At 36.7% G+C, this 25,774-nt stretch overlaps 1 protein-coding gene and 1 non-coding gene across 2 annotated transcripts in view; one reads left to right on the forward strand and one right to left on the reverse strand.

The window, feature by feature from the left end:
• CFAP299 (cilia and flagella associated protein 299) overlaps positions 1 to 25,774 on the forward strand; it is a 525,301-nt gene that overhangs the window by 81,324 nt on the left and 418,203 nt on the right. The gene's annotated exons all lie outside the window — the stretch shown is intronic.
• Positions 3,436 to 3,542, reverse strand: LOC141570336 (U6 spliceosomal RNA). The gene has a single exon (XR_012494329.1). It is a non-coding gene; the product is annotated as a U6 spliceosomal RNA (small nuclear RNA).

Genomic DNA, 25,774 nt, shown 5'->3' on the forward strand with positions numbered 1-25,774 from the left:
CAGAAAGTCATTAGCGACATTCTAATTTTTGTTCTAATGGCCACTTTTGTCTAGTTGTCTAACTTGGTCTCTTACAGATTACAGCACTATTGTCGTTTTTCTTGTTTTGATTTTAATTACATATTTTTCCATACGCTTTCTTCTTACTCATTTGACTTTTTATTCATTCTTTCCTTCATTCATCAAGTATGTTTTGAGCAGTATGTTCCAGGTAGTCTTGTAGGCGCTGAGAAGTAAAAAAATACAGAAAAAGAACCTCTGCTTTCATGAAGCTTGCTGGCTACTTGGGGAAGTTACATAATAAATAAGATAAATAAATAAAATAACATGTTAAATGGTGGCAAGTACTAAGGAGAAAATTAATGTAGGAAAAAAGAATAGGGGAAGATTGCATTTTGAGAACAAAGACTTACTAAGAAGGTAACCTTTGACTAAAAATCTGAAGGGAGTGAGAAAACCTTGAAGCTATTTAGGGCAAGATGGATGGGAGAGGTCTAGGAAAATCCAAGAGGAAATGTAAGGCCCTTAGCCTGGCGTGGGCCTCCTGTGTCTGAGGAATTGCAGGAAGGCTACTGTTGCTTATGTGTTGCATGTCCAGTTTCCAAAGGTCATCTCAACGCTGATAATATGAATTCAATTAGTTTTTCCTCTACAAATTTATGGTTTAATGTGTGTGTGTGTGTGTGTGTGTGTGTGTGTGTGTGTGTGTTACATGCTTCATCCGTTTGTAAGTGTTAAGATAGAGAATTTCCCAAAAGGTTATCAGTTTTTCTAAGATAATTTATTGAGTAGCCTTTTTCTTTCTCCACTGGTTTGAAATGTTACCTTTGTCCTAAAATAGATTTTTAATCTGAATTAGGTTTTTACTTGTTTTTTTTACTTTCTTGTTCCATTGATCTGTTTCTCTATTTGGTTTTTAAAAATTCATTGGCAAGCTATTTTAATTATTATGACTTCTCTTTTTAGAAATTCTACTTTCCCCTTTATTTTTCCAATTAAAATGTACAATCCATATGTCCAATTTTAATATCTTCTAGGTATTTTAATTTGTATTGCATTTGATAGATGATAGATTTGGCAAGTGTATTATATTGAGTCATACCATACAAGAATGTGTTTTGTTAGTTTATTTATTTAAATATTCTTTTGTGTTCCTTAATAGATATTTAAAGTATAATAATGTGTTTTTGGTTTGGGGGTTTATATTTAGGTCTTTTTTCTTTTCAATTTTTATTTGAAGTGGAATTGTTTTTTATTTTATAATTCTCTAACTGTTTAGAAAAGCTATCTAATATTGTATATTAATTTTGTAATTTGCTGCCATGTAAGATAGTTTTTCAGTCAATTCTTTTGGGTTGTCTTGAAATGAACTATATAATTTGCAATTATTTAAAATTTTGTTCTCTTTTCCAACATTTATATGATGTATTTCTTTCTATTGTCTACTTTTTTGATTAGTACATTGAGAATAAAATCAAATTATGGTGATGATCCTGGGAATCTTTATCATGTTACTCTAAAGAGAATGTGTTTTGTGTGTCATAATTAAGTGTAACGAGGATATTTGTTTTGAGTCACATATTTTTATCGAGTTAAGAAAATACCTACTTCTGTGCTACTGTTACTGAACTGAATGGAATGTGGGTCCATCCACCTGATGTGCAGCAAAGCCAAACACTGAACATCGAGATTTGCAAGGGAAAAATTAAAGCTATTTTATTTATAGGGTGCCAAGCGGGGAGAATAGGAGGCTACTGCTTGAAATCTGAACTCCCTGATGGCTTTTAATCAAGGGTTTTTCATGGCAAAGATTGAGGGTGCAGGTTTTGACTGGAGAGGTTTGGAATGTAGCCATTTATGGTAAGATACGGTAAGAGGCTTCAGCACTGGGTCTTCCTGCATGAGAGACACTTCACTTCTGAATGAGAATGTTCCGGTGTTCAAGTTCTGGTCATGTCCTGGTCCTTTGGTTCTGTGATAGGGCAGAACGTTGCTTCTGGCTGGCACTGGAGGTCAGAGTTCTCTGCTGTGCATGCTTCAGCTTCATGACTTGCGGTGTGGGTCTGTTGTCTCTGAAAGGCAACTCAGTGTCTTGTTAGAAACAGGGTAAGATCATTTTGAGCTGGTTTTGCCGTTACACTACTGAGAATTTAAAGATTCAAGGATGGAAGATGAATTTTGTTAAATGTACTGTGTTGATTTTTGATTTTTGAGATCATATGATGTTCTTAGATGTAGTGAATAGGGTTTATTATACTAATAAACTTCCCATTTCTGAGTCATCATTGTATTCCGAAGATGTATGTTTATGAGTATCGTGTTAATTTGTCATCTTTTAAAATTTCCAAGTCTTACGTTCTTTAAAACTCTGCTGGAAGTTTTAAATGGCGTCACTCCCTTCAGTGTGTGTGTTGCAGGTTGGACTTCCCAGGAGGAAGACTTTGAGGTAGAGATGAGTAGGCTGGGCATGTACTAGGGAGTGAGTCAGTTGAGAGCAGTGCTGTGGAAGGGAGGATAAGGAAGCAGGAATGGGCAGAGAGAGAGGTGAAGGTGTGGTGTAGCTCGGGGAAGGCCTTAGCCTACCCTTTGTGGGGTCTTGAAGTTGTCCCTAGTTGTGTGTTTTGTGGGGAGGGCCATGGCTTTTCAGATTTTTCAAAGGATTTTGTGATAAAAAAAAAAAAAAAAAGATTAAGCATGATGGTGAAGAAATTATTCCTGTTGTATAGCTTCACTCTATAAATTCAATCACCACATTCTGTTCATTTTACTGTGGGGGTTCAGAACAAGCCACCCCAAGATGTGTCTCAGTGCTATGCACAACGTTATTTTATGCTACAGGCAACTGAGACCTTTAGGCTCAAGAGAACCTTCTGTTCCCCCTTAACTGTCAACAAAAATTTAAATTAGGAGCCTGGCTCATGATGAGTTATCACCAGAAATAACTTTTTACCTACCTATGTAGCAGGGCAAACTACTAAATACCAAACATGTGTTTTCCCTGCAATTGCCTTGTGAAGTCCCAAGATGTATTACTTCATCCCTTGTTCAGAATGTCTTATATACTACAATTTCCATTTTTGTCTCTGAACTTTGCATGTATGTGGGGTGTCTGACTCTCATATATGTGGGGTTCCCATACATACATATATAATTAAATTTGGTCATTTTCTCTTACTAACCTGTTTCATGTGTGTTTGATTATTGGACCAGCTAAAAGGAACTTGACAGTGAGGAAAGTCTCTTCCTCCCCAATACTACTTGCTGTTTTTTTTTTTTCCCTGTGAATAACCTCATCTCCTTCTTTAATTAGACACTTACACTCTCTTATGTTACTTAGTGAGCACAGTTTTATTGATATCAGTTAATAAACTTCTTTCAGTTTTAACATTATCCTCCCAATGCATACCCTTCTCCTTTTCTTCTTCTTCTTTTTTTTAAAACATGGAACGCTTCACGAATTTGCGTGTCATCCTTGCTCAGGGGCCATGCTAATCTTCTCTGTATTGTTCCAATTTTAGTATATGTGCTGCTGAAGCGAGCACCCTTCCCCTTTTCATAGTCCATTTTCTACACTCTTGCCAGTGTAAACTGAAAAAAAAAATGTTTAGGCAGCAATAAAGAATAAAAACATTTATTTGAGCAAGGGATTCCAATCTGGAAGACACAGATTCAGGTAGCAACTCAAACAGTGCTCTGCAGAAGACAAAAAAACCCAGAGCTTATAAAGGCAAAAACCACCATATTGCAAAACTTATCTAGTTAAAAAAAGATTGGTCAGGTCTTGGTGGTGAGACTCTGAGCTAAGCAATTTCCAGGATGTTTTTCTATGGCAAGCACAGAAGTGCAAGAGTTCCAACCTCATTTAGGTCCTCTATACGAATGAAGGATGCTGGCTGGTGAAATGTTTTGGCCACTTTCAAGGTGATGGTCTGGATGACATCGTAAGGAGGAAGGTAAAGTTCAGGATGTGGTTTCAAGGCTGGTTCAAAATTTTAAAAGTTCATAATTGGGAAAAGCATAAGACAAACTTCTTCATGGCCTCCTGGCTCCATTTTGGTTCTCTTGACATAAGTGACTCTATATTGGCAATTTCCATTCATACCAGTTTAATCTTTTTAGAGTGCAAATTATACCAGGATATTCCTCTAATTCAATTATACCACTGGCTTATCCTGGTGAGTTCTAGCTCCTTAACATGGCATACAAAGCTCTTCATGATCTAATGTTTATTGATCTCTGTAGCTTCACCTGCTGTCACTCAACCATCATATTTTACATATGCTGTAGGGTGGATCTATATACCTGCTATGTACATTGTAGTTTTGTCCATCCTATTCTCTTTGCTTGGATTGCCCCAGTCTTGCAGATTTTATTTCTTCCCAAACAGTGTTTTGTCATCTGGGTGATCTTTTCACTTTTAGTACTTCTTTTATGTTGTACATGTCAGACGCTGAGTGTCTGCTGGTGAAAGTGTTAAAAAAAAAAATCCAAGGAGCTCTATTGTTGACTGGTGATTCAGTATTACTCATGGCATTTAAGAATGTATAGGTCCTCAAAAAAAAAAAAAAAAAAAAAAAAATAATGTCTAGGTCCTCTCTCATTCATCTGATTGCAAACTCTAATCATCATTCTATTAATACAATAAGAAGTTTATTGGAGGTATTAAAAAGTAATATGGTTGGTTGAGTTTACCTTTGAGATGCTATTTAATAGTATTTAGTGGTAAATATACATTTGTAGTTATTATAATGTAAACATGACATTGAATATTTAAGATAATTTTCTTTTAACCTGAATGTTTAAAAAAAAGTCTTTACCTTGTCAAGAGGTCCCAGATCCTGATTCTGAAAATTGATGCAATCACCGACGCCTATGGCTGGTAACACAATGAGTGTCCTGCTGTGTTTAGGTGTTAGTGACATTGAACATAATAGAGAAATCACATCTCTGGACTCAGTTTTAATAGTTAGCAGACTTTATTTTCAGCTTTATGTAATTCTTAGAATCAAGTTACAGTTTTAAAAATTTATTATGTTAATGAAATTATGACATTCAATATAAAAAGTTACCAAACATACTTTAAAAGGAGAGTTCTTGGTGCTCTGGGCTTTGCATATATAACAATGGTGAGGCAGTTACAGATCCTGGGACAGAAACATACCCTAGGTGATCATCTAATCTCGTCTCCCCACTGGTAGAACTAAATTAAAAGCATCAGGCAGAGTAGCTTTATGTATCGTTTTGGAGATTTAGGTCAAGACAAGAAATTCCACATCTTTCTTGGGTGCACTCTACAAATTATACCAATCCTATTGCAGATGGTCTTATTTCCCCCGGGGGCAAAGATGTACCACCTGCATTTTTGTACTTTGTTTTGATTTGTAGTCAAAGTTTGCGTAGTGACATGGGACTGTCCCCTCACTTTTTTACCTGTCTGATTATGATTTGTCATAATATTTATCAATAAAATTCTTTGCTGTGTGGATACAAGTAAAACATTCAGTTTTTCTTAAGAATTATTTTGCTCTGAATTTTTGTATTGAAACGGTTTCATTCTTAATTATTTTTATTACTCACTATTGTTAGTATTTGTCTGTAAACAAAATTATTTTGTTAATTATTTCTGTCTTAATTCTTGTTTTTAAAATTTCCTTATTGGCTATTGATGTTAGCAATTAGCCAAGTCTGATTCTTGATGGAATTACATAATTTTTTGATGTAGAGGTAGAAAAGTTTTATTTCTGAAAACAAATAACTGAAAATAATTTAATTTATTAAGGACATTATTTGTCCTACTGGATTCAGAAATTGATTTTTATAAAAACATTTAAAATTATGATTATGAATGATAATTATGTTTTTTAATTTTCCAGAGTTATATGAACTTGAATAAAATAATTTATCAGGATTTTCTATTTTGCTAACATATGATTACTTTTAAGTTTTCAATGTGTTTTGTCACATAATTTCTAAAAATGCCAACACCTACAAAACACTGACAAACTAATTGTCTGAAGCTAAGAGGCCTATACTCTCAAGTACTTTATATTTAATTCAATATTTGTAGATACTGATTTTTCACCAAAATGTATAATTTCTTTCTCAAAGCTGGAAAGTTATCTGATTCACAAGGTAGACTACCTTGTCACTAATTGAGCAACTTAATGGAAAACAACTCAAATGGCTTTTTTGTGCCCCAATAATTTCTCTCTTCCTTTGCCTAAATGTCTTATTTACCTGGAAAATATATGCAGTAGAGCAGTGGCGTGAAGTAAACTATGTTGGCACCAAGAAAAAAAAATATTTTGGGATTGCTTATAACAGTGTCAGAGCAGCCCAAGAACCTAGTTTCAGAGTTAATCACTAAAGTCAGAAAACAAAACACCTCACATGACTGCAAACCTTTTCTTTTACCAGTCTATATAAAAACTTATCTAACTGTATATAATACCAAATTAGAGAAGATAATAGAAAAGTTTCCTTTTCAAATAATGCTATAAGTAAATACATTGATTTCATATCAAATATGAGAGACAACATGAATCCAGATGAGTACACCAAAAAGTTTTCATTGCAAATTTATGATTCTACAGAAGTAGTAACTATATTAACTTAATATCAAAATGCTTAGAATCCCTGAAGAGAAATGATTGGAGGAATATTATTTGTTCCAAAGAAACTCTTAATTGAACTATTGAGAATAAAATGTTCAAAGTGATAAAGTAATACTTGAAACAAAATACTAGGAAAACACTGGGTATCTTTTTGCACTGATGGTTATGTTAGGTTGCAGGAAAGTATACAAAATTTATATCAAGAGTTCTTTTTAAACCCTGGAATTCAGAAATACATTATTTAGTTAACATTTGTGATGTTTGCATATGTCAATGTTTATTCATAGAGCAACATTCCACAATAAAAGATGTTATAAAAATGGTGAGTATAATAGAAATCTAAAATGTTAAAATACCATTTTCAAATTTATTAAAAGAAATATGATCAGAACACTACTTCATACTGAAGTGCATTGGTTGCCCAGGGAGAGTTAGGCAAGAGTTTATAAAATAATTGATTAAGTGTGTGTGTGTGTGTTTGTGTGTGTGTGTGAGAGGTGGGGGGAAGGAAGAGAGAGGGCAGTAGATAGAAATGGAAGAAAGAGAAGGAGGGGCTGGTTTCTCTTTGCGCATTTTTAAAAGGGATTGTTATTTGCATACAACATAGTGTGCTTATGTTTTTTCAGCTTCTGAGGAGCCAAATTAAAATATTTAAATCTGTACTGATACAGATAGTGGAGAAGTATGAATTCTGAAGCATTAGGGTGAGCCTAGCAAAATCTGTGTAGGATCAAGGAAAATCTTTAGTATTTTAAAATAAAATACTTGAAGGTTCAAAATCAGCACTGCCATAAGAATGTTCTCTGTTACATTTGTCACAGAAAAGAAGGAAGACTATTTAAAGACTGATTTCACCCTTGAAATATAATTTACACGTACAGATTATCTGAATTCTGGTAATTCTGTGTGAAAGCCATTTCCAAAATTGAAATACACAGGGAATATATATTAATTTGCTATCCGCTTTTATGTGAACAATATTTATCCTTGATATTACTGTGAAAAATTTAAGAAGATCATCATTAAAAAGTCTTGATAAGGATTTAAGTATAATCATTGCAAACATAAAACCATATGCAAAAGCATTATGTCCACAGAATAATTCTCATGTTTCTTTTTTTTAAGTTGAAGTAAAATAGGTATATAATGTTACATGTTTCAGGTATACAACATTATAATTTGACATCTGTATGCACTACAAAGTAATCACCACCAAAAGTCTAGTTACCATCTATCACCTTGCTGTCCATTTATTTACCCATTTTGCCCACTCCTCGACCCTCTTCGCCTTCGGTAACCACCAATCTGTGCTATGTATCTCTAAGTTTGTTTTTGTTTTATTTGTCCATTTGTTTTTGTTTCTTTTTTTTTTTGATTCCACATGAGTGAAATCATATGATATTTTCCTTTATCGTGCTGATTTTACTTAGCATCCATGATGTCACAAATAAGATTTCATTCTTTTTTGTGGGTAAGTAGTATTCCATTGTGTGTGTGTGTGTGTGTATGTGTGTGTGTGTGTGTGTGTGTACCACATCTTCTTTATTCGTTGATGGACACTTAGGTTGTTTCCATATCTTGGCTAATGTAAATGATGCAATAAATATAGGGGTACATACAATTTTTTTGAATTAGTGTTTTTGTATACTGGGATAAATAGCCAGAAGTGGGATAGCTGGGTCATGTGGAAATTCTATTTTTAATTTTTTGAGGATTCTCCATACTGATTTCCATAGTGACTACACTAGTTAACATTCTCACCATGGTTCCCTTTTCTCCACATTCTCTCCAACACTTATTTCTTGTCTTTTTGGTAATAGCCATTCTAACAAGTGCAACGTGATAACTCAAATTGTGTTTTACTTTGCATTTCCCTGATAATTAGTTGAACATCTTGTCACGTGCCTGTTTAAGTATAATCAGGTATAATGTAAGTATAATGTTGGCCATCTCTGTGTCTTCTTTGGAAAAATGTGTGTTGAGCACTTCTGCCTATTTTTTAATCAGGTTGTTTGTTTTTATGTTGTTGAGTTATGTGAGTTCTTTATATATTTTGGATGTTAACCCCTTGTCAAATATATGATTTGCAAATATCTTCTCCCATTCAGTAGGTTGTTTTTTGTTTTGTTGATGGTTTCCTTCGCTATGCAAAAACGTTTATTTTGTTTTTGTTTTCCTTGCCTTTGGAGTCATATTAAAAACAAAACAAAACACATCATTTCGACTGATGTCAAGGAACTCACCTCCTTGTAATTTTATGGTTTCAGCTCTTACATTCAACTCTTTAATCCGTTTTGAGTTTATTTTTGTGTATGGTGTAAGATAGTGGTCTAGTTTCATTCTTTTGCATGTGACAATGCAGTTTTTCCAACACCTTTTTTTGAAGAAACTGTCCTTTCTTCATTGTGTGTTCTTGGCTCCTTTGTCGTAAATTGTCCGTATATGTGTGGGTTTAATTCCTGACTGTCAATTCTGTTCCACTGATATGTGTGTCTGTATTTATTCCAATACCATATTATTTTGATTACTCTAGCTTTGTAGTATATTTTGAAATAAGGCAGCATGATACCTCCAGCTTTGTCTCTAGGTTGCTTTGATTATTTGAGATCTCTTGTGGCAAATTTTAGTAGTATTTGTTCTAGTTTTGTGAAAAATACCGCTGGAATTTTGATAGGGATTGCATTGAATCTGTAGATTGCTTTGAGTAGTATGGGCATTTTAACAGTACTTAATTCTTCCTATCCATGAGCATGGAATATCTTTCTATTTATTTGTGTCTCCTTCAATTTCTTTCATCGGTATCTTATAGTTTTTAGGGTACAGGTCTTTCACCATCTTGGTTAAATTTATTCTTTGGTATTTTATTCTTTTTGATGCAATTGTGAATGGGGCTGTTTTATAAATTTCTCTTTCTGAGAGTTTGTTATTAGTATATAGAAATGTCATAGATTGCTGTGTATTGATTTTGTATTGTGCTACTTTACTGAATTTATTTATTAGTTCTAACAGTTTTTTTCATGTTTTTTTTGTTGGGAGGGGTTTTTATATATAGTATCATGTCATCTACATGTAGTAATTCAGATACCTTTAATTACTTTTTGTTGCCTATTTGCTGTGGCTAGGACTTCCAATATATGTTTAAAAAATGTGGCAAGAGTCGGCATTCTTGTGTTGTTCCTGAGCTTAGAGGCAAAACTTTCAGATTTTTTCTGTTGAGTATGATGTTAACCATCCGTTTGTTACATATGGCCTATATTATGTTGAGGTATGTTCTCTCTATAATCATTTTGTTGAATGTTTTCATCATAAATGGATGTTGAATATTGTCAGCTGCTTTTTCTGTATCTATTGAGATGATCATGATTTTTATCTTTCATTTTGTTAATCACATTGATTTGCAGATCCCTAGAATAAATCCCATTTGATAATGGTGCACAATCCTTTTAATGTATTGTTTAATTCAGTTTGCTAATATTTTGTTGAGGATTTTTGCATCTATGTTCATCAGTGCTATTGACATGTAATTTTCTTCTTATGTCATGTCCTCATCTGATTTTGGTATCAGGGTAGTGCTGGCCTCCTAAAATGAATTTGGAAGCATATCCTCCTCTTCAGTTCTTTGGAAGAGCTTGAGAAGGTTAGGTATTAAATTTTATTTGAATGTTTGTTAGAATTCATCAGTGATGCCTTCTGATCCTGGATTTTTATGTTTTTGGAAGTTTTTGGTTATTGATTCAATTTTCTTTCTAGTAATCAGTCTATCCATATTTTCTATTTCTTTATGATTTGATCTTGGAAGATTGTATGTTTCTAGGTATTTACTCCTTTTAGGTTGTCTAATTTGTTGGCTTATAATTGTACATTATGGTCTATTATGATCCTTTGCATTTCTGTGATATGAATTGTAACTTCTCCTCTTTCATATCTGATTTTGTTTATTAGAGCCCTATCTCTTTTTTTCTTGGTTAGTCTAGGTAAAAGTTCATCCTTTTTTTTTTTTTTTTTTTTTCAAAGAACCAGCGCTTGGTTTCACTGATCTTTTTTATTGTCTTCTTGGTCTCTGTTTTGTTTATTCCTCTCAACTTTGTTATTTCCTTTCTTTTACAACTTTGGGCTTTGTCTGTCCTTCTTTTTCTAGCTCCTATAGGTGTAGTTAGCTTGTTTATTTGAGATTATGCTTGTTGCTTGAAGTAGACCTGTATTACTATATAATTCCCTCTTAGAACAACTTTTGCTACATCCCAAAGATTTTGGTGAGTCGTATTTCTGTCTTCATTTGTATCTAGGATTTTTTTTGTTTTTTGTTTTGTTTTGTTTTTTTGTACCTATGTATTGAAATATTTTTTTCTTTGATTTATGCAACTACCTATTGGTTGTTCAGTGGCATGTTTAATCTCCACATTTTTGTGTGTTTTTCTTATTGTTGATTTCTAGTGTCATATCATTTTGGTTAGATAAAATGCTTGATAAGATTTCAATTTTCTTGAATTTATTGAGATTTATTTTGTGTCCTAACATGATATATCCTAGAGAATGTTCCATGGCACTTGAGAAGAATGTGTATTCTGTTACTTTTGGATGAAATGTTTTGAATATATCTATTAAGTCCATCAAGTCTAATGCGTCATTTAAGGACAATGTTTCTATATTTTTTGTCTCCATGATTAATCCTTTGATGTAAGTGGGTTTTAGTCATCTACTATTATTGTAAAGTTTCAGTTTCTCCCTTTATATCATTTAATATTTCCTTTATATGTCTTAGTGCACCTATATTAGCTACATATGTATTTATAAGTGTTATGTCTTCTTACTGGATTGACCTCTTTCTTTGTTTTTCATTATTACAGTCTTTGTTTTGTATGTTATGAGTAGAACTACATTAGCTTTCTTTGTGTTCCCATTTGCATGGAATATCTTCCTCCATTCCATCACTTTTAGTCTGTCTATGTCCTTACTTCTGAAGTGAGTGTCTTGTAGACAGCATATAGGCAGGTCCATTAAAAAAAAAAAAAATCTATTCAGCCATTCTGCATCTTTTGATTGGAAAGTTTAGCCATTTACATTTAAAGTAATTATTGATAGGTTTGTGCTTATTGCCATTTGTTAAGTGTTTGCTCTTAACAATAGTTAGAGCAAATATAGTTCCTCTCTTCATCCTTTTCTCTCTTCCCTTGGGTTTTATGGCTTTCTTTAGGTTGTATTTGGATTTCATTTTTATTTTATTTTATCTATTTACTATAAGTGTTTGCTTTGTCATTATCATGAAGTTCACATACAACTTCTTATGAATATAATGGTTTAAGTTGATAGTGACTTAAATTTGAACATATTCCAAACTTTATATCCCCATTTTATATTTTTGGTATCACATTTTCATCTTTTTATTTATGCATTATTTAATTATTGTAGTTTTAGTTACTAATTTTACAATTTTTTTCTTTAGACTTCATACTTGCATTCTAAGTGATTGATCCACTACTTTTACTATATATTTACAATTTCCAGTGAGATTTAAAAAAAAATTTGAATTTTTTTTGTTAATTAGTGCCATTTCTTTGCAGTCTAGAGACGTCTCTTTAACATTTTTGTTCAGCCAGTTTTGTGGAGATGCACTTTCTTAGCTTTTTGCTTTTCTGGAAAACTTAAACTTTCCTTCAATTCTGAATGATAATCTTGCTACGTAGAGAATTCTTGTTTGGAAGTTTTTCTTTTGAATACTTTGAATTTGTCATGCCACTCTTTTCTGGCTTTCGAAGTTCTGATGAAAAATTTGCTGATAGCGTTATGGGCTTTCCCTTGCATTACCCTGATACCAAAAATCAGATGAGGACATGACATAAGAAGAAAATTACACGTCAATAGCACTGATGCACATAGATGCAAAAATCCTCAACAAAATATTAGCAAACTGAATTCAACAATACATTAAAAGGATTGTGCACCATTATCAAATGGGATTTATTCTAGGGATGCAGGAATGGTCCTACATCTGCAAATCAATGTGATTAACAAAATGAAAGATAAAAATCATGATCATCTCAATAGATACAGGAAAAGCAGCTGACAGTATTCAAGTGTTTTTGTGATATACTGAGTAGCTGGAAGGGGAGCAGTCTTGCAACACTGTACCTTGTTGCTTTTAAGATTCTCTCTTTAATTTTTACCATGTTAATTATAATGTGTCATGGTGTAGAGCTCTTTGGGCTCATCTCACTTGAAACACCCTGGGATTTCTTAACCTCCCTTTCTCAAATTAGGGACGTTTTCATCCATTATTTCTTCAAATACATTTTCTGATGTTTTCTCTCTTTCTTCTTTTTCTGGATTCTCTATAATGAGAATGTGATGCCATTTGGTATTGTCCTGGAGATTCCTATAAAGATCTCCATTTTTAATATATATTTTTTTCCTATGTCTGGGTGAGTCCTTTGCTTTCTCTTCTAGCTTACTCATCTGATCTTCAGGTTTTTTCTAGCCTGCTGTAAACCCCTCTAGTGTATTTTTCAGTTCAGTTATTGTATTCTTTAGCTCTTAACTTTCTTATGTTTTTTAACTTTTTGTTGAAAGTCTCACTGTTCATCCATTCTTTTCCCAAGTTTGTTGAGTATCTTTATGATCATTCTTTTAAACCTTTATCAGGTGGATTGCTTATCTCCATTTTATTAATGGTTTTCTGATGTTTTGTCTTGATCTTTCATTTTCCTTTGTCTCTCCATTTTACCTGATTCTCTGCTTTTTTCTATATATTAGGCAAATCAGCTGCCTTTCCTAGTCTTGAAGGAATGGCTTTGTGTAGGAGATATCCCAGAAGTGCAATCCCTCCATCCACCAGAACTAGGTGTCCAAGGGTTATCCTCTTCTGTGGGCTGCAGGCACTCAGTGGATCTGGTGGGATCCTGCAAGTGGTGTGGGTGGGTAGCAGGGCTGCTCACTCAACTACTGTTAGCAGGTTTGAGTGAGAGCACAAAAATGGCTCCCACCACCGCTGGCACCAGCAAGGTAGAAGGAGCCTGTAAAAATGGGGACCACCAGTGTTGCATCCCTGTAGAGAGTTCCAGCAGACTTCTGCCACCCTGGCAGATTCCCCAGCTTAGCAACTAAATCTCTTTTACATATGGTCTACGCTCTTCTCAAATTGTTGCTTTTAATGGTGTGTCCCAGGGTGAGTGGGTCTGCGTGCGAGCTTTTTAAGGGTAGGATTTTAATTCCCTATAGCCCCATGATTCTCCTGAACATAAACCCCATTGCTTTTCAAAGCCAAATGTTTTGGGGGCCATTCTTTCTGGTGTAAGACCCAAGAGTGTGTGCATGGTGGGAGGTACAAACCCCATGCATTTCAGGAAGAAACAACGTTTATTGATTTTTTTTTTTTTTTTTTTTTTTTTTAGATCCTTCTGGACTGTGAGTCACTACACTACAGGATAGGGTTTTTGATGGGAGTGTGTCTCTGTCTCTCCTCCCATCTTAATGTGGACTTTTTATCCTTTGAGTGGAGGAGGTATTCAGCTAGTTCTCAGGTTTATTTCAGAGGCTATTTTTCTATATGTAGCTGTATATTTGTTATGTCTTTGAGAGGAGAGAAATTCAGGATCTTCCTATGCTGCCATCTTAAATTACCCTCAATCTCATGTTTCTTATTAAAAGTTTTGAAAAAAAATATTTTTTGAAAGTTCATGTCTATTCAGTATTTTAAAATCTTCCCTAAAACTTTGTATTTTATTTATATTATAATCATAAAATACAAAAAAAAATGCATTACTTTTCTGAAAAGCCCCATATAGATATTTCCAAATTCATTTTTGTGAAAATTTTATTTTTATGTGTGTCATTGAAAAAAGGTTGAGAGCCACTTTATAATTCAGCTGGGGAGAAGAATGAGTCACCAACTGGTGAGATTATAAAGGCTGACAAAAGCAGCATCTTTCCAAATAGTTGGTGAAGAAAGTAGTGGTTAGAAAAGTTGGACTAAATGAGTTGGATATTTTTTGAAAGAATAAAAAACAAATGAGATAATTCTAAAATAGAATAAGGAAGGTAGTTACTGAAAAAACTTTGTTGATTTTTATATAGTTTTTTAGTAATTGAGAAATACACTGGAAGTGTTTTTGTGACGTACTGAGCAGCTAGAAGGGGAGCAGTCTTGCAACACTGTACCTAAACCAGCAGCCTGCAGCCCCAAACCCATGGTCATGTTCTTATTTGTTGAATGAATGGGGATTGTATGAGTTTGTTTAGGCTGTTGTGACAAAATACCACAGACTGGGTGGCTTAAACAATAGAAATTTATTTTCTCAGTTTTGGAGACTACATGTCCAAAATTAAGGAGTTGTCAGGTTTAGTTTCTTCTGAAGAACTCTCTCCTTGGCTTGTGGATGGCAGCCTTCTAACTGTGTAGAAGCATCCCTTGTGTAACTTTGGGTGTCCAAATGTCCTCTTCTTATAAGGACACCAGTCATATTGGAATATGGCCCATCCATATGACCTTATTTAACCTTAATTATCTCTTCAAAAGTCCTATGTCCAAGTACAGTCACATTCTGAAGTATTGAGAATGAGGGGTTAGAACTTCAACATATGAATTTTTGGGTGGGACATAATTCAGCTCATAATAGGAGTCTAGAAATACAATTAAGTACATTGTAAGAGCTCATTAAAAAATTTAACTGAATTGAACCAGGATCCAAGATCATGGAGTAGATAAATGCTGTGCTTACCTCTTCCCAAGACCGCATTAAAATTACAACTAAATTATAGAACAATCAACCTGGAGAACCACCTGAAGTCTATCTGAACAGACGTCCTATAACTAAGGATATAATGAAGAAGCCACATTGAGACTGGTAGGAGGGGTGGAAGTGAGGAATGGGCCCCACACTTGCGTGTAGTGGTTGAGAATTGGGAGGTATATATTGGCCGTGGAGGTCCTCCCCAGAGGAACAAGGCCCCCCGCCCCTTACCGGGTTCCCCAGCCAGAAGTACCAATTCCAGGAAGAGGAGCCCCCACAACATCTGGCTATGACAAAGAGTAGGGATTTCGATGTTCTGTGTGGGACAGATGGCTGTGGGAAACCAAGACATCTTCTTAAAGGGACCATACACAAACTCATTTGCTTGCAGGCTATCATCCTGGGCTCTGGTGGAGGGACAGTGACTTGAGAGGCATCAGAGACATACAGGGGGAGACTGAGTTGTATTGCTTCTGAGAGAGGACTGGAGGGACCGTCGCTATTTTCCCTGTGTAGAACCCTCATGCTATGCAACCGGCAGGCGGGTGCCATCTTTCCTGTGCTGAGCCACCCTGACACATGGCCAAATCTGAATTTGCATTGATCTGGTAAACTACACTCACTCTGGAGACCGGCTCGCTCCACCCTGGTAACTCCATTGGGACCCTGCCCCATCCAACTCACTGAACAACTGAGGCACTTTCTCGGTGAACAGACAGACCCACCCTCATTGTACTCTTTGTTGGACAACTGTCACAAGCCCCAGGTGGGTAGTTGGTGCCCTCCATATGCCTTTCCACCTTGGTTATTCATGGTAATTTTTGGATTATTTCTCTTCCTAGGCATCTACTGGAATGAATTCTCTAGCAAGTTGATATGAAAGGTCTTTCTTTTGTTTTCCAGTAGGTAGCACTGGAGTGTTTTATTTTTTCTTGCCCTGTTCCAGCTTCTCCAGTGGAAGATTTCCTGGGGAGTTGGGCGTCTCCTTTATGACCAGGTTGCCTTAATCTCAGGGCACCACCCCCTGTGGGAGAACATGGTGGGCAATTGGGTTCTGAGCCTTTGAAATCCCAGAGCTGCCGCTGGAGCCAGATGCAGAGCTGTGTGCCTCAGCAGCCCTGGGTGTGTCTGCTGGGATCAGCCATGAAAGGTGGGGGTGGGTTTTGCTGGGAGAGGCCACTGGTGTGTTTGTGGCTTTGTTCTCTTCTGAGTAATGGTGACAGCCAGACCACAGCTGCCTCGCCTCCCTTGTCACTGGGATTAGCCACAGTAAGCTTCTTCACTTGGGAACTGTGTCTCCAGTTCTCAGCGCTGTACGTATTGTGCTCTTTAATCCAACACTGCTACATTTTTTTTCTGGGGCCTCTGTTAACACTGGGAGGATGTTGGGAGAGTGAGCTCTGGGAGGGTTGGGGGAGGCAACCAGGGCTTTGTTTTCTGCCTCTCAATAAGGGATGTTAGACCACAGTTGTAGCTGTTCTATATTTGCTCTTTGCCCTGAGACTTATGCCCTGATCACTGGGTTCAGTGTATTATATGCCGATTGCTCAGGCAGGAATGTTGGGAGTCACAGAGAGTGCACCTGCAGTCTCAGCCCTCCCCTGCCCCGGGGCCACAGTGAGCCTGGTTTGCATTGGTGGCAGCCGCCTCTGCCCTTCTCCCTTCCCTCTTCCCCTGTTCACCTGAATTTGCCCACTTTCAGAAGTTTTGATGCACAGATTTCTCAGATGTGTTTGTGTGTTGTGTAGGGAATCTTGTTGTAACTTCAAGGGGAGAAATCAAGGCCACCATGTTTCTGACCTAAACAACTTTTTTTAAATAATTGATTTAGAGTTTGTTTTTAATCTTTGACAATATAGTCAGTTCATTTCCTTTCCTCTTTTGACTGTTTACACATATAAAGGAAAAAACTTCTAGTGATAGATTGCTGATATTAATTTAGTCTCTTCCTCACCTTTATCCATTACTCTAAAAAAAAATGCTACAGAAGAGATGAAACCTAGTTCATGACTGACTACATTGATCTGATAATTACTTAGTGAAAGACTATATCCCATCATATCTAAAGCCTGAGCCTGTTATCTGGAAAATTTTTCCCAGGAAACTGGCCAGGTCCTGCTGTAAACACTCAAATGTGCTAGGGTTATTACCTGTTAACTTGGGTCTAGTGGGCAAAAGAACAACTGATGGCAGTAAAATGTATGGATTAACCAGAATAAATATAAATTTAATTTCTAGAAAGCCTTAGTAGATCTTCACCCCAAAGAGACATTATCCGGGTGATAGATGTTTTACGGGGCCTTGACTCAGGGAAATCTGCCCTCTGTTTGACAGTGCTGCCACATCATGTTTGGTATATCTAGTAAGCTGTGTGTTGTAACCTGATTCCTTCCCTTACATTAAAGGAACGTGTAGCCTTTGCAGGGCTCTGTGGTTATCTTTTAGTCCATTACATCATCCTGTTGGGGCAAACAGGCCTTCAGCTATTCATTTCTTTCCTCACTTGTCCCTCTTGATACAGAGGAACACCCAACAGAATAAATTATAGGACATGTGAATCCAAATTAGTTTTTTCTGGCTACTGCCATTTCTGGGAAAGAGAAGAGGATAAACGTACTTGTAGAATGTCTTCTGAGAATTTGTTGGTCTCTTAGGTTTGTAAAGGCCATGGGTATCCTGTGTGGAGCTGTTATGCAAACATCCTGCTGTTTGGGTAAAGACTATTGTAAAATGCATCTTATGGTTTGGTTTATTGTAGATGACAGAAATCTAATGCTTTTTGGAGCTAAAGCTATTATTGTTAATATTTTTAACATTAAAAGTGCTGTTAAACCAAGCTGAATGAGAACAGTATGGTAAAACAATAAGTTTGTAAAGCAATGTAATTAGATTATTATATTTTACTCGATTACTTGTTAAGCAGAAGTTGTGGGGGTAGATTATGGGATTTGTTTGAAGGGATGTAACACATTTCCCCAAATGAAAACATGTGTCCACATTGGTGTTTTCCATTAGTCATCTTCAGAGATGTTAATTTAACTTAAAACAATTCACACTGCTCTGTTTATGATTAATTTTAAAATGATGTTTGCATTAGTAGTTGAAGTCAGAGACACCATGAGAAATGGTAGTAAGAACAGATGGCCATGATGATGCATTTGGTACTTAGAATGTTTACATTAAATTAGCTCCTGGTATTTGTATAGAGATTGAGAGCAGAGGCGAAACTAAAATTGGCACAGGTTATTAACATACCTGACTCAGGGAATCAGTGTGAACCCTGAGTGGGTCTCATACAAACTGCAGTCTTATCAAGTGATTGACATAATATGCACTCATCTATTATTCTGCAGGGCTATAGCATAAACAGTGAGAACATAATCCCTTTTCTTTGTTTATATTTAAGGAAGGGTATTAAAATCATAAAAACCATTAGAAGAGATCATACTTTGGTCTACTGAGCCTTGCACATTACAAACATTCCAATTATTAATAGGCAACAGTTTTCTGCCTCATTCAGGCAGAGGCATTTAAATTCTTTTAAGAGAATTCAAACTAAGAGATGAGTTCTCATATATCATCCTTTTAATTCATTTGTTCTCAAATTTTCGTGTGCATGCATCCTGTCTTATAAATCTTAATTTAATTAGTCATTGGGGTGACCCAGTAATCTAAATTATAAACAAGCTTTCAAAATGCTCTAAAAATAGTTTTTTTCAAATTTCCCATATCCCCATACTTCAAATTACTCTGTAAAATTATTTTCGTAAGTCTGATGTTCATTTTTATACACCTACCTGTTCTCCCAGCATTTTAGCTGTACAGTAGCTTAAAAGAGTAGAGATTTTTGCTTCACAATGGCACACCAATCCCATGGTACTGTGTCCTTTACCATCTCAAAGCCCTTAATTAAAGGGATTTAAACATGTAAACACCATGATGAAGATATAGGAGATGACTCTTAGTGGCTAACAATTTTCAGTAGTTTTCTGGGGAAAGGTAGTGAAAGAAGCAGGATAGAGAGAGGGGTAGGGTCTGGGAGGGAGGTGATGTGCCCTGCTGAGTCCCGAAGAGGCTCAGGACTCAGGAATGCCAGGCTGATGACAAACCAGAGTGAAGAGGGAGTTGAAAAACAAGAGCATTAAGCCATCTTATATGGTAGGTCACAATAATCGTTTCCTTCACATGGTGGACAGAATACCTAACAATGAACATCAACTCATGGACGCAAAATTGTGACGGGTTCTTCCCTTCAGAAATGAGTGACTTCCTGGATTGCATGGGGACAGCTGGTGTGGGAGGTGGTGCCCAGAGCAAAGACATCAACGTTCTGGGTTATAGGAATTCTTAAGCATAATGCCCAGCTCACCATCAAAAAATTCCACCAACACCCACACGCACATTTCCAGGTAATTAGGATTATTTATTGCCTCATTCCTAAATGTGAAATACAACTAATGCTCAACAGACATTTGAGGAAGCTTGAAAAATAAGAAAGGAAAACGAAGATAAACATATTTTTTTTAAAGCCCCATAAATGTACACATGGGCATAAATGAAATATATACTGAAATTATGTGGGAATTTCAGTGATTTCTCCCACCACTCATTTATACATGCTTTTGTACTTTATTTAGTATTCTTTAAAACAAGGATATAATGCTATATTAAAAACAACACTTGGAGAACAAGAAAGATTTTGAAAAGATAGGTGCAATAAAAAATTTCAAAAGTAGGATTAGTAAAGTTGAGGAAAATTCCTAGAGAGTAGAAGAAAATATACTGAGGGTCCTATTTGATTTTGTGCCATGTAGCCCAAGGGAATAAGCACTTTTTTGAAATGCCTTTAAATTTTTTTAAGCTAATATTTTCAGATATGAATTTTGGCAGCCACCAGTATATGATATTCAATATTCACACGTCAATAAGTTATGCTTTTTTCATTTACTAGCTGGTATTGATTACGCATCTGCTATATATCCACCATTACTATAAGCACCAAGTAGTGACCAATACAGTGATCAAGACATATACAAAATTCTGTATCTACAGAGCTTATGTTTTAGTTGGGGAAGGTAGACAATAAACAAAAGACAAAAATGTATGATAGATGGACATAAGTGCTTTGGAACAAACAAAGCAGGAAAAGGAGATAGGATGGTGCTACGTGCGGGTTATAGTTTTAAAAAGAATGATCAAGAAAACCTCATTTAGAAGATGACATGAGCAAAAAGCTAAAGGAACCAAGGTAGCAAGCCAAGAGGGTAGATAGGGAAAGATATTTCCATACAGAGGGAGAAATGAGCCGATACCCTAAGACAGTAGCAAAGTTGGTGTGCTTGGGACATAGCAAGGAGGCCAAGTGTGGCTGGAGTGGAGTGATTTAAAGGTAAATGAGATCAGAGAAATAAAGAGGGTGGGGCAGATTGATGACAGGCCGTAATGTAGACTGTGGCTTCCACTTTTGAGATATGAAATTATTGGAGGGCTTTGCTTACAGAAGTGACATAATTTGGTATAAAGGATCTCTCGCCGGCGGGAATAAGAATAGATTGTAGTGGGAATAAGAATGGAAGCAGGGATAGCAGTGCGAGGCAATTGTAATAAGTAAAGCAGGAGACAGTGCCACTTGGACCAGGATGATAATGGTAGAGATGGTGAAGTGTGTCTGGGTTTTGGAAATATTTGGAAGATAGAAAAAACAGACTTTTGTTTGGGTATAAGGGGTGAAGAAAAGACTCAAGGATGAGTTTAAGTGTTTTGTCTGAATGTCTGGAAGGATGAAATAACCTTTCAATTAGATAGGAACGACAGTGGGAGGAGGGTTTTATGAGGGTTGAAATCTGGAGTTGGTGTTTCAGGCATATCAAGTTAGAGATGCCATGTAGAAATCCAAATGGAGACGGAGAGAGCAGTTGGATAAGCAAGCATTTTGAGTTCACGGGAGAGGTGGGGGTTGGAAATATTAATTTGTGAGTCCTGCAAGTGTAGTGGATTTTAAAATCATGTGAATGGATAAGATAGAGAAGGGTTGCAGGGACTGAGGTCTGCAGCACTCCAACATACAGAGGTCTGGCCAATGGGGAAGAACAAACTAGTGGAGGCAGAGAAGGGTTAGCCAGAAATAGAACAAAGGAAGTATGTTGTTCTGGATAACAAGAGAGGAAAGTGTTTTGAGGAGAAGCCAATGATCGATTATTTCAAATGCTTTTGTAAAAATGTTTTCACGTGCAAATGGGTAGTGGTAGTGCTCTTATTATTTTATGAGGCTACACGAGTATGTAAAAATCGAAGTCATACAGCCCAAGTACTAGTCTGCATTATACCAAAATGTAGCCACTTCAAATACAACTTTGAAATGAGTAGAGTAGAAATGACTCAGTTAAGCACTAAATTGAAAGGCAAGAGGGCACTATTTGATGATCCACAGGCACCATTTTCCTCACCATCATTAATAAATCACATGGGAAACTGAGTAATTGTCTTTGTTATTCACCTATGTTCTAATAGCACCTCTGAATCCTGAAATCATTGGAGCATGTTGGCAAGTTGTTTTTGGGAATTTCCCTAGTTCAGGGAAGAGAGTCAAAGAGACTGCCATGTTGGTGATATTTAAAAACTTATTCTTTTGAGTTTCCACACTTATACAAAATTAAATGGGGTGACAGATGTTTATCCAGTGAATCCCTCTGGCTTGGATGGATTGGCAGAGTAGTAGGAAATATTATTGCTTTCAATATAGTCTTTGAGTATCTGGAATGCTGTTAATACTTCAATTATTGTGAATGTATCATTATGTGGTAAGTTAACTTGTTGAGATATTATTTATTGGTCCTTTGCATTTCCTTACCACATTTATTTTCCTAAGGCTTCTGCTTGCATTCCTGAAGGGGAGAGAGAGCCCAACTTTTGAAAGTGAAGAGAGGGACAGAACAGTTTTCTTCCTGATTCAGTGGGATAGAGGTTGTCAGATCTTCTGAATAGCAAGGGGTCCATCTCTCACCTCAGAGCAGTACCCTGCACGGTTGGCCCAGGGGGCCTGGTCCCTAAGAATGGAGTGTCCTTGCCACATCAGAGATACTGTGCCTTAGGTGTGACATGGAGGCAGCTTTCAGCTTCCAGGCCTGTGTGGCTAGAAGCAACAAATGCCATTCTTCTGGGACCTTCCGGAGGCACTGGAACACATTTATGTGTAAGAGTTCTATGTAAAACCATCACACCTCTCATTCTGGCTCTTGATTCCCATGCCACTGCTCAGAAATCCAAGGTTTTTGTAGTAACGGTTTTCTCCTGAGTTGACACTGTTTTGCTAGTTTTTTCCTGCCCCGTGGAGCATTTTGAGATGTCTTCCCAGCCTTCCTTAACCACATTCTCCCGTAGCACTCATTTTACGTAGAATACTTCAGTGCAGCATCTTTGCCCTAACCAAAACGAGGCCCCCTGCTGTGGACACGATTTTTCTGGCAACCATCTACATAGAGACTACTTATTCATCCCGTGTTTCACAGGGTTTGTGACTCCCTGTTGATTTTCTGGACCATTTCCTGCATCTTCCAGTAAAAATTCTCCTCCTCCTTTGAGGCTTATTCCTGACACCTATTTCCATCCTCCTGTGGCATATTAATCCATCTCTTGTGTTTGTCAAGGACTTTGACACCTAGGTTCCATTTTACTTGTCACTCCAAGTGCTGTCATTTTTCACCATTATTTCCTGTGGCTCATGGCTCTGAAAATTCACAGTTTTTACAGTAAGCTGCTGGTGACTGCATCTTGGACCCTCTCATTTCCAGGATGCCTCTATCTTTGGATTTCAAAATTCTGCTATCCTAACTTCGGGTTACAATCTGTAACATTTCTAGCTTTCTCCTACTTTCCAGTTTTAATTTTCCAGTCCCTTACCTGCTTATACTTCACGTCTCTCCTTCCCCTCTGGCTTAACTTCATTTACTATTACTACTTAAATCTTCCTTTGCCTGCGTTATTAACTTCTTACTCTGTCTCTGTCTTTCCCTCCTTCCTTTTTCTTTCCTTCTATTTGTCCTCCCTTCCTCCCTCCCACTTTTATCTATTCATCTATCCAGTCATCCTACCCTCCCTCCCTCATCTTTCCTTCCATCCATACATATATCCATCCTAACTTCTTAAACCACCTCCCCTTCCCCGCCACCCATGTCAGAAACTGGCTAGCTGTTCACAAAAAATCTTTTTTCTTCTTAGCACCCAGGCGTGCAGTTAGGTTTTAGCATGTGTCTGAAGTTTGACCAATGGGCTGTAAGTACTAGAAATGTGTGCCACTTCTAGACCTGGTCTATTTAAACCTTGGGCATGACCCTCACCTTCTTCCCCACCCCCATCTACTGGTTGGATGACAACATCTAAGGTGTTTATGGAAGTTGCATGCTGAAGGAGGGTGAGTCTTCACTAGCTTGACTCTCTAAATAACTTCATGAATAAATCCTCACTTTTATTCTGAAGAATTTTGGATGAATGAGAAATAAGCTTTTATTGTGTTAAAACATTGACATTTCTAAATCAATCTGTTAAAAAGCAGCTAGTATTATAATAACCGAAGATAAGTCCACATGTCTGTCTTTTCCCTTTCCATATTTGGTCTGTCACTGAGTGCCTACTGTAGAAATTCACACCATCGTGTGGATTTGTACCAAAATCTACCGTTTTCTATTTTAGCTGGATTATCAGCTCTGCTCGGTGATTATCCTGTGTATCCTATTGTTTCTTTTTCTCATTTCTTTCAATAGTTATTTCCAGTCTTTACTATGACCTTCCTCATTTGTGCACATGATTTGAATTCTGTGTCATAGAAATAGGAAAGACCTTCAAGTTCTTCAAACTCCCGTTTCCTCCCTTCCATCTACAGATGTGCCTGCCTTCATTATGCACACTTTATCCCACTTCTATGAAAGAGCTGATTCTTTTTGTTTTCGAAGTGAATGACTTCAGTTGGATCCTAATGTCATTTTCCTTTTTAGAGCCTTTGGTCCAGCTAGGATTCTCAACAGGACAGCAGCCACTATGGCTAGACTTCTGTCCTCGTCAGCCCATTGCGTCGTTCTTGCTGAGGTCAGCAAAGACTTTGTAGTTCTTAAAGTAAATCACCACTCCTCAGGTCTCCATTTCCTTGATTTCTCTGTTGAATTCCACAATGTTGTCACTCCCGCACGCTTTCCCCAGCATGTTTCCCTGACACATCATTTTGGTTTACTTCTTATCTTCCTGTCCTTGCCTCCTATCACTTTATTAAAGGCTGGTGGCTCTTATTTGCTGTCTTCTCTCCTTATAGACTCTGTGTGATCTTGTCCCATCCACGCTTTTCCAGTTTACAATAATAGCCTCAGCCTCAGATTTGTTTAGTCAGATATTCATTAGAAATCTCTACCTGGATGATCCATAGATGCTTCAGAGTCAGCATGTCCCAAAGAGCTCTCATCAGCCTGGCCCCCAGGAAAACTTCCTTCTCTTCCTAAATTTCCCTTCTCAATGAATAGCAAAGTCCTAATAATAGCATATACTGGAAATTTTAGATTTGTCTCCAGTTTACTACTTCAGTCTTCAGTGTTGGAGAATGAGGTAGTGAGGGAATGACAAGCTGACTCCCAGGGCACCCGAATAAGACTAGGTGAATATCTGAACAAAACTGGAAGTAGCACAGAAGCTGTGTCCATCAGGTTGTTTTGATATTGTACATCTGAGAAAATAAATCAGCGGCTCCCCCAAAACAGTGAGTGGGACAGGGACAATCTTTAAATCCTATCTTTTGGCAACGCTAAGTCTGAATAAAATGATTTAAATTTTTTTAAAAAAGTCTTTTTAGCACAAGACTTACTAAAACTTTTATAAAAGAAAGGAAGAGAAACATCAGACTAAACACTCAGAAGAAAAACAAAACTCTGACAATCATCTGTAGCATATGGCTACTTTAAAAACACTATCATAGGAATGAATCAATTAGGAATGAGTGCTATAAAATTGTATGAAGAAAGAACATAAGATACCATCAAAGGAGCCTCTGTGAAGAATTTTAGCAAAAAAAGGAAATGACGTTAAGGAGCTGAAATACAAATATTTAGTTGAAGTATTCCTAGGTCCTTCTGGTTTTTTATATATTATATGTATTATTATGCTTGGGCCCCCATAAAAAAAATACCACAGGCTGAGAGATGTAAACAACAGAAATTTATTTGCTTATTGTTCTACAGTCTGGAAGTCCAATATCAAGGTGCTATCAGTTTGCTTTCTGGTAAGACCTCACTTCCTGGCTTGTGGATGTCTGTCTTCTCTATGTGTCCTGAGGCCAGTCCTCTGTGCATGGGGGCGGGGAGGGGTGAGGGAGAGAGAGAGAGAGAGAGAGAGAGAGAGAGAGAGAGAGAGAGAGAGAGAGAGAGAGAGAGAGAGCTCACGCACACACTCTGGTGT

The sequence above is a fragment of the Rhinolophus sinicus genome, chromosome 1 (genome assembly GCF_057876585.1).
Source record: "Rhinolophus sinicus isolate RSI-liver-muscle chromosome 1, RSI-T2T, whole genome shotgun sequence".
Lineage (NCBI taxonomy): Eukaryota > Metazoa > Chordata > Mammalia > Chiroptera > Rhinolophidae > Rhinolophus > Rhinolophus sinicus.